This window comes from Clupea harengus, chromosome 2 (genome assembly GCF_900700415.2).
Source record: "Clupea harengus chromosome 2, Ch_v2.0.2, whole genome shotgun sequence".
NCBI lineage: Eukaryota > Metazoa > Chordata > Actinopteri > Clupeiformes > Clupeidae > Clupea > Clupea harengus.
In genome coordinates this window covers 693,151-702,304 of record NC_045153.1, presented here as the reverse complement: position 1 = coordinate 702,304, position 9,154 = coordinate 693,151, and the positions used below count along the sequence as shown (strand labels likewise).

Sequence of the window (9,154 nt, the reverse complement as noted above, 5' to 3'; positions counted from 1 at the left end):
CTGAACAAAATAGAGGGTGAAAATGATGCAGTGAAACAAAGACTGGTGGCCAGCGAGACTAAAGTGGAGGCTCTGGAAAGGGAGAATTTAGCACAAGAGGCAGAAGTGGTGAATCTGAGGAAGGAAGCTGCAGCACAGACAGCTGATCTGGGGTCAGTTACTGAGAGAGTGGCAGTCACCGAGAATGACATGGAGCACGTGCAGAAAGACACTGCTGCAAAACACACAGACCTGACCACTATGAAGACTGAGGTGGAGAACATGAAGATGGAACTGTCTGCCAGTGAGACTGAGGTGGAGAAACTGAAGATGGAACTGTCTGCCAGTGAGACTGAGGTGGAGAAACTGAAATTGGAACAAGCAGCACAAGACACACAGATGGCTACTATGAAGAACAGACTGGCATCAGGTGAACTTGAAGTGCTGAACATGAAGATGGAACAAGCAGCGCAAGAGGCAGTGCTGACGGCTGTGGAGACCAGACTGGCTGCAAGTGAAACTGAATTGGTGAATCTGACGATGGAAGCTGCAGCACAGACAGCTGATCTGAGGTCAGTTACTGAGAGAGTGGCAGTCACCGAGACTGACATGGAGCACGTGAAGAATGGCACTGCAGCACAACACACAGACCTGACCACTGTGAAGACTGAAGTGATGAACCTGACCAAAGAACATACAGCACAAGAGGCAGAACTGACAGCAGTGAAGACCAGACTGGCAGCAACTGAGACTGAAGTAGTCAATCTGGAGAAAGAGATCACAGAGAAACCCAAGGTGGCATTCTCAGCAGGTCTGACTAACTCAGGCACCATATCTTCTGGGAATACTGATCTGAACTTGGTCTTCACTAGAATCATCACCAATGTTGGACAGGCCTACAGCAACATGAACGGCTTCTTCACAGCTCCAGTAAAAGGAGTCTACTACTTCAGATTCACAGTCATAGATTATCTTAACTCAAACTCGATGGTCATCAGGATGCATAAGAATGGAGAGCGGGTCATGTGGTTGCATGATTATGATACTGATGGGCATGAAACCTACCTCTCCAGTGGTGTGACTCTGCAGCTGGAGGTGGGAGATGTAGTTAACATGCAACTCCCTAAAGGCGGCTACAGGCTCTATGGCAGTTCTACTAACCAGAGCACCTTCAGTGGCTTCCTGCTCTTTCCTCTTTGAAGGGAACACACTGCTCAACTGCTCATGTTGTCAAATGATAAATAATATGCTTCATGATCATGCTCAAATAAAGCACTTTTAAAATGCAATCCTTCTGTGTCATCATTGGAAATATTGAGCAATGCTTTATCAACACAGATAAATATTTATGGAGTGTTTTTCCTGTCTTTAATGAAGTGCATGGAGCTGGGAACAGATGCAGCCAATGAAAATGACCAATGACCAATGTCTCATGCGTTTGATCACCAGCTGCAAGGTGTAATGCTGTGCTGTTGCATGTTTATTTACTCAACCAATGCTTGCAGTCAAAACCAGCTTCTCACACTGAGAAGGAAGAGATCTCGTTTACATGTGCGTGACTAAGGAAACATCCTCACAGAGGGTTGACTTCACTCACCTCACCTCACCCCACCTCACACACACACACACACACACACACACACACACACACACACACACACACACACACACACACACACACACACACACACACACAGGGTTGACTTCAACCACCTCACATCACACACACATACACACACACACACACATCACACACACACAGGGTTGACTTCACTCACCTGAGCCAGAGGACAGCATCATGTTCCCCGATCGCTGCACTTCATCAAACCTGCCGAAGATTACATTCAACCTAGAGAGAGAAATAGAGAGGGGGAGAGAGAGAGGAGGGAGGAGAGAGAGAGTGAGAAAGGGGAAGAGAGGGAGGGAGGGGAAGGACAGCAAGAGAAAGAGGGGGGAGGTAGAAGGAGAGGGAAAAAAAGAGAGATTGGTCAGTGCCCTATGTAGGAAGATGAATGAGAGGTGTTGATGGCAGTACTGATCTTTCCCCACTCCTTAAAAGAGTTCAGTAGAGAGCAGAGAGGGGAGGGAAGGAACTGGGGCTTTGGAAGAACCCTGCCACATGGTTCCCTCCCAGCTGACTGCAAAAATAATGACGCCTCCGAAAGAAAAGAAAAAAAAAATGAAAAACAATTCTTGGGAAAGTGGTGATAAATTAGATGAACAGTAAAGACAGTCTAACCCCCCCCCCTCACCCCATCTTCTTCCTCCTCCTCCTCCTCCTCCTCCTCCTCCTCTTTCTAGTATCCTCTATCCCTCCAGGAGATTTATAAGAATCAATTTCCTGACTCCAAACTGTCCGAGTGTCACAGGCAGTTCCTGTAGATCTCACAGCTGCTCCCATATGCAGGGAGCACAGACAGGGACGACAGACAGGACGGCTCAGGGTGGGGTTTATGATGGAGAGAGAGAGATGGATAAGAGAGAACACACACACACACACACTATAGAACTATAGATACTATAGTTATGGCTGTGTTGTGATTGCATGATTGTTGTGTGATGTGTACAAATAATTACATAATAGAACAATAAATTATTACAATTATTGACACAATCATTCAGTTGTAATCAATCTCCAAATCAGTCAATCAGATTATTAATGGCACACGCACGCACGTACACACACACACACAAACACACACAGAGACACACACACACAGACCATATTTCTTCCAGAGGCACACAACAATTTCAGTGGCATGAAATAAAGTCAGACACCAACAAACCCCTCGATCAAGCCAACGTGACACAGACACGTATACACACACACACACACACACACACTCACACGCGTGCGCACACACACCGCAGAGCCAACCAATCGATGTGCCTTCTGGGAAACACGTTGCCACACATGAATCCCCAGTAAAAAAAAAAAAGAGAGAGAGAGACAGTGTTGCGTCTGAACGCGTCTGAACGCGTTCATTGAACGAAAGTTCATGAACTCGTTCATAATTTTGGTGAACGTGAACTGAACGTACTGTGAACGCGTTCATTCAAGTGTCTGTGAATGGCACGTTCACTCTTTATAATTACGTTCAATAAGGTGCCAGATTTCTAGAGACTTCCAGGCGAAAAACACACCGTTAACAGTCCTGTATCCAGGGTTGCCCAACCAGTCAATCGCTGCATGTGCTTTCTTCTACTGTCTATGCCTGGCAAGTGTGAGAACACCGCCCTTGCTCGCAACATATTGAAAAAAAGAACTGAACTAGTTAATTTTTTGGAGCTGTGAACTTAGTTCAAAATTTTGAATTATGAACTATGAACTGAACTAGTTCATTTTAAAATTTGTGAACTATGAACTGAACTAGTTCATGTAGAAAGTGAACTTTCCCAACACTGGAGAGAGAGGAGGGGGGAAATAGGGAGCGCAGGATGGGGGCGAGAGAGACGGATGTGGGAGGAGAGGGGAGAGGTAAAGAGCGAGAGACAGACAGACTGGCGGAGACAGGCACAAAAGAAAGAGAAGAGGAGGTAGAGAGAGGAGAGAAAGACTAGACTGGAGATGGAGAGAGAAAAGAGAGCGGGACACAGAGGAGAACAGGGAAGAAAGAGAACAAATAGCAGTCAGGGAGGGAGAGATAGAGAGGACAGAGAGGAGAGAGGGATAGAGACAGAGAGAGGGGGGGGAGATAGAGAGGGAGAAAAAGAGAGGGAGATAGAGGTAGAGAAAAAGAGAGAGTGAGAGAGATATCCTCACAGTTTGCCTTTAGAGTCTGCAGGGTTCAGAGACTGACTGAGGCGCAGTGTTGTGTGTTGTGTGTTGTGTGTTGCGTGTTGTGTGTTGTGTGTTGCGTGTTGTGTGTTGCGTGTTGCGTGTTGCGTGTTGCGTGTTGTGTGAGACAGCTGTGCCTGAGCCGCGTGTCTCCCTAAAGCACCATGTCATGCAGCGGAGCTGATCAGCGCTTCACTGCTGCGCTGGAGTCAGTCTCTGTTCTGCTCCATGTGTCTCCTCCCTGATGGCTGCAGGGCTGTTCCTGACCCCTCCACTGGTCACAGTGGGGATCTCCGCTGGTCTCCATGGTGCCACTGGCTACAGGCAGCAGTGTGTCTCTCTGGTCTGCACCACTTCACCATCACCCAGAGTCAGGCCAGACGGGGTCTACATCTCTCTCTGTCTCTGTCTCTGTCTCTGTCTCTGTCTCTGTCTCTGTCTCTGTCTCTGTCTCTCTTTCTCTCTCTCTCTCATCATTCACCTGTTCATCCTTTGCTCCCAGTCGGTCTCCAACACTCTCACAGGGCCCCTGGCTGCGGTGCTGCTCTCTGCTCATGTCCACACTCCCCCTCCTTTGGAGCAGCGCTGGAGTCAGCAGCCCTCCATATCAGTGTGGCTCTCTGGTCACAGCACCGAGTCTGGAGCTGGTGAGCACTTCCCTGCCCTGGTCTACTACTCCGCCACGGCACATCTGCAGCCCCTGTGCCCCTGACTGCAGTGCTGACCTCTGACCCTTGCTCATGTCCACAGTCCCACTGGTATGGAGCAGCGCTGGGGTTAGTAACCATGGCGAGTTCACATTATAATAGGTTAACATGATAATATAATATATGAACTAATATGTTAATATTCTATTATCTCTAATAAATAGAACCTGTTTTTTCAGGACACCTGTGGTGTGGGTCTGCCTTCCTCACTCTCCTTCTCCCTCAGGACGCTCATCCTGCTTTCCCATCCTCTGTTACCTCCGAAATCTCGTATTTAACTCCCATTTTCCACATTTCAATGCCCTATGCTTCCATCTCCTCCCTCCCTGCATTTGTACCTCCCGCACACAGCTCACACAACCTGTCCAGGACAGAGGTCCCACAGTGGCCACCCAGTGGTGGAAAGGCTGTATGACACCAGAAAATGAAATTATGTCATCCATTCCAGAGGCGACTGAAGCTGCACATGTTCAGAACACAGCTGAACAGACATTTATCATTTTCTTTTAATGCAGTGTTCTTGAAGTCTTAGAAGAAGAACAGTAGCAAGGACAATCTGACTGATTTGAATTTAGAAAAGGTCCTCTGGCACTTTGCCAAGTCTGGCACTCCTCATGTGTGTGTGTGTGTGTGTGTTTGCGTGCGTGTGTGTGTGTCTGTGTGTGTGTGGTCATTTCAGTTTGGTGACATTTTGTGAATCACATAAAATATCACTCTAAATTTGCTTCTGCAAGGAGGAGCATGTTAGGGTTTATGCATATGCGCATGTGTGTTCATGAGAACTGTATTTCTGATAGTTCTGGTCTGTACAAATTAATAAAAAAACACAACTAATTGGTTCATGTATTTCTTCAAATCTAACGGTCTTTTCCTTAAAGGATTTTTAACAAGTCTCTGAATCTGTTTTGTGACCTCTGTAGCGTTTATTTTTAAAATGAACAATAGACACAAAAGAATAAATCCTTATTTGGCATCATTCGGTTTTTGTAATGCTGTTGCGGACTGGCCACATGGCATCTGGGTTGAAATTGTCATCACTGGACTCACGCAACTGTAGCGCCTCCCTGTGGTTTAACGGCGTTGGTGATCATAGACATAGGTCCTATATATGTCTATGTTGGTGATGACACCAAATGTATTCCTGCAGTGCAATTGGTTTAACCTCTGGGCTCCGTTTTACTCCAATCGCTTCAACGGGAATTTCTCACCGTCAGGGTAACCCCAGGGATTTTCTAGAGCGTAATTCCTGTACTGACAGATTATGGTATTCTCCCCAGTCTACATCTATTGTCATCTGCATACTGATGTCTAAAGCTTGTGTACCATTTACACTTCTGCATCAGGTGACTACAATAAATATGCCTATCGCCCATGACTTATGCTGTTCCACACTAATCATAGATTTATAATTTAAGTCACCAAACTCCAAGAATGCATGCCTTAATCACAACAGTACCAAGATCTTTCCGGGAACTCTTATCTTTACTCATTTAAAGACATATATTCCCTAAGAGATAAACCTCTTCATACAGGAGCAATTTATGTTTTTTATATATACACACACACCACACACAGAGGACTCAGCTGCTTTTCATACACTTACATGTTCATGATCACAGATCCAAATGACCAGACAGATGAGGCAACAGCACAAATAACCCAGACAACATGGCCATGCCACCCGCCCATAGATTACACGAAAAGGGAATAGTTGAAAATGTCAATTTTGGCATGACACACTGAGTTTCTGGAAGGAAAAACACACCCTTCATTCATGACCACTAGAGAGTGCCCTGTCCCTAGAATTGATATGATATCAGTGCTGAAAGTGTTACCACAGTGTTTAGATGTGGGGAGAAAAACACAAAGCGGCAGAGTAAAACATGCAAACATCCAACGACATCGTGACCAGATAAGGACGTACATTACTACAAACGGATAGGTCTGCATCGTCTGAGGTTGCTCCCTTCTTCTTTGGAATCTGGGCTGCCTAAAATGAGGAAAACAAACCAGCAAGAAGTTGGAAACCGTAATCCTAACGCACCAATTTAACCACTGTCAATTCACATGATCAACTGGACATACTAATGGATCAGTAACAAATCAAACAAAAAATAGCCAGGCACAGCTCCCAGATGAGACTATTAAAACAGCTATTTATATAAATTTGTAACATACTAGTAGATGAGCATTACTAGAGTGTGGGCACATGGGTTTGATTGCACAGTCACAGGGACTGGAAATAAGCTTTGATGCGCCACATTACTGTTGGCACAGGTATCTTCCCCCCACTGACTGATGCAGTGGGGGGGATTTTCAGTCTATGCCTCAAATTTATATTTACATAATATTAGTGCTAAAACAGTTACCTCAGTGTTTAGATGTGCAGTTTGTCTCTCTGACTGAAAAGCATGTCTCGAAGGCCTGCTGCACTACGCCAGTGAGGTTTGTGTGCAAACATGGCAGGGGGTCAGGCAAGGAGAGTGTGTGGGAACCAGAGGAGTAAGATTAGTTCAGTGCCACTCATATCTATGGGAACCAGAGGAGTACATTTAGTTCAGTGCCAGTTATATACAGTGGGGAAAATAAGTATTTGAACCCCTGCCGATTTCGCAAGTTTGACCACTTGCAAAGAAATGTGTGATCTATAATTGTAATAGTAGGTGTATTTTAACAGTGAGAAACAGAATATCAACAAAAAAAAACAGAAAACTGCATTTTATAACATTTATGACTTAATTTGCATTTGATGCAGAAAATAAGTATTTGAACCCCTAGCAAAACATGACTTAGTACTTGGTGGAATAACCCTTGTTGGCAAGCACAGACGTCAGACTTTTCTTGTAGTTGGTCACCAGGTTTACACACATCTCAGGAGGGATTGTGGTCCACCCCTCTTTGCAGATCCTCTCCAAATCCTTAAGGTTGCGTTTTCAATGGGAGGGAATGAGGGAATGAGGTTCAAGCCCAATATTCCACGTTACATGGCCCCATCCATAGTCCCCTCGATGCAGTGGAGTCGTCCTGTACCCTTGGCAGAGAAACAGCCCCAAAGCATAATGTTTCCATTATGTGGGGATGGTGTCATATTCAGCATTCTTCCCCCTCCAAACGCGGCAAGTCGAGTTGATGCCAAAGAGCTTGATTTTGGTCTCATCTGACCACATCCTGTCTCCCAATCCTCCTTAGAATCATTTAAGTGTTCATTGGCAAACTTCAGACGGCCCTGTACATGTGCTTCCTTGAGCAGGGGGACCTTGCGAGTGCTGCAGTACTTCAAACCATTACGGCGTAGTGTGTTGCCAATGGTTTTCTTGGTGACTGTGGTCCCAGCTGCCTTGAGATCATTCACAAGCTCCCCCTGTGTATTTCTGGGGTTATTCTGCACCTTTCGGATGATCACCGATACCGCACGAGGGGATATCTTGCACAGAGCCCCAGACCTAGAGCGATTGACAGTTGTTTGGTGTTGCTTCCATTAACGAATAATCGCACCAATAGTTGTCTGCTTCTCACCAAGCTGCTTGCCGATGGTTTTGTAACCCATTCCAGCCTTGTGCAGGTCTACAATCTTCTCTCTGACGTCCTTGGTCAACTCTTTGGTCTTGCCCATGGTGGTGAGGTTGAAAGTGTGAAGTATGATTCTTTGGACAGGTTTCTTTTATACACGTCACCAGTTGAGATCAGGTGTACCTTGTTAGGCCTAATGAGGACTAATCTGTGTGCTTCTTGGGCACATAACTGGTCATTGGGAGCCAGAATTCTTGCTGTTTGCTTGGGGGTTCAAATACTTATTTTCTGCATCAAATACAAATAAAGTCATAAATGTTATAAAATGCAGTTTTCTGGATTTGTTTGTTGATATTCTATTTCTCACTGTTAAAATACACCTACCATTACAATTATAGATCACACATTTCTTTGCAAGTGGCCAAACTTGCGAAATCGGCAGGGGTTCAAATACTTATTTTCCCCACTGTATATGGGAACCAGTTCAGGTCCATTCATACAAGTGTTTGAGGAGTCAAATTATTTCAGTGCCGTGCATATGAGCCGCCAGCTCCTATGCATTGGTGACACCACACCACACCACGCACACGCACACACTCAATCCTATCCAATCAGTGCACATTATTGTATAACGAGCTCCCAAGCCCCTCCAGTGGTGAGAGGGAGGATTCTCCTGAGCACCATCACTTCTGATGATATGCTGCACTTACAGGCCTGCTGTGGGCCCTACTCCAGACCCTTATAGCTCCTCAGACCCCAACCCATCACACTCCTCCCCCCACAGGGCCCTACTCTAGACTCTGTCTCTCACTCTGTCTGTCTCTCACTCTGTCTGTCTGTCTGTCTGTCTGTCCGTATGTCCGACCGTCCGTATGTATGTCTGTCCGTCCCAGACTCAGAGATGATTCTGATCACCACAACACCTTCAGTGGCTTTCTTATCTTTCCTCCCAGAGAGGATACATTGACTAATTACAATGAGGAACTAAAGATCAAGACCCACAAAATCAGCTCTGTCATATGAACACAAAGGACATATATCTTACAAAAGAGCCAACTGAGTCTTATAAAGAGGGTGTCTACACACTGGACCTCAGAAACCACTGCTAAACCTACTACTGTGTGTGTCAGAGAGGGAGTGATGTTAAAGATGAGGGCTGTCATCACACTGCTGGTGTGGA

The 9,154-nt window shown here is 45.7% G+C and overlaps 1 non-coding gene across 1 annotated transcript; it reads right to left on the bottom strand.

Annotated features, from left to right (window-relative positions):
• Positions 1–6,661: 6,661 nt before the first annotated feature.
• Positions 6,662–6,789, bottom strand: LOC116218780. Its single transcript, XR_004163034.1, has one exon. It is a non-coding gene; the product is annotated as a small nucleolar RNA ACA64 (small nucleolar RNA).
• Positions 6,790–9,154: the final 2,365 nt, after the last annotated feature.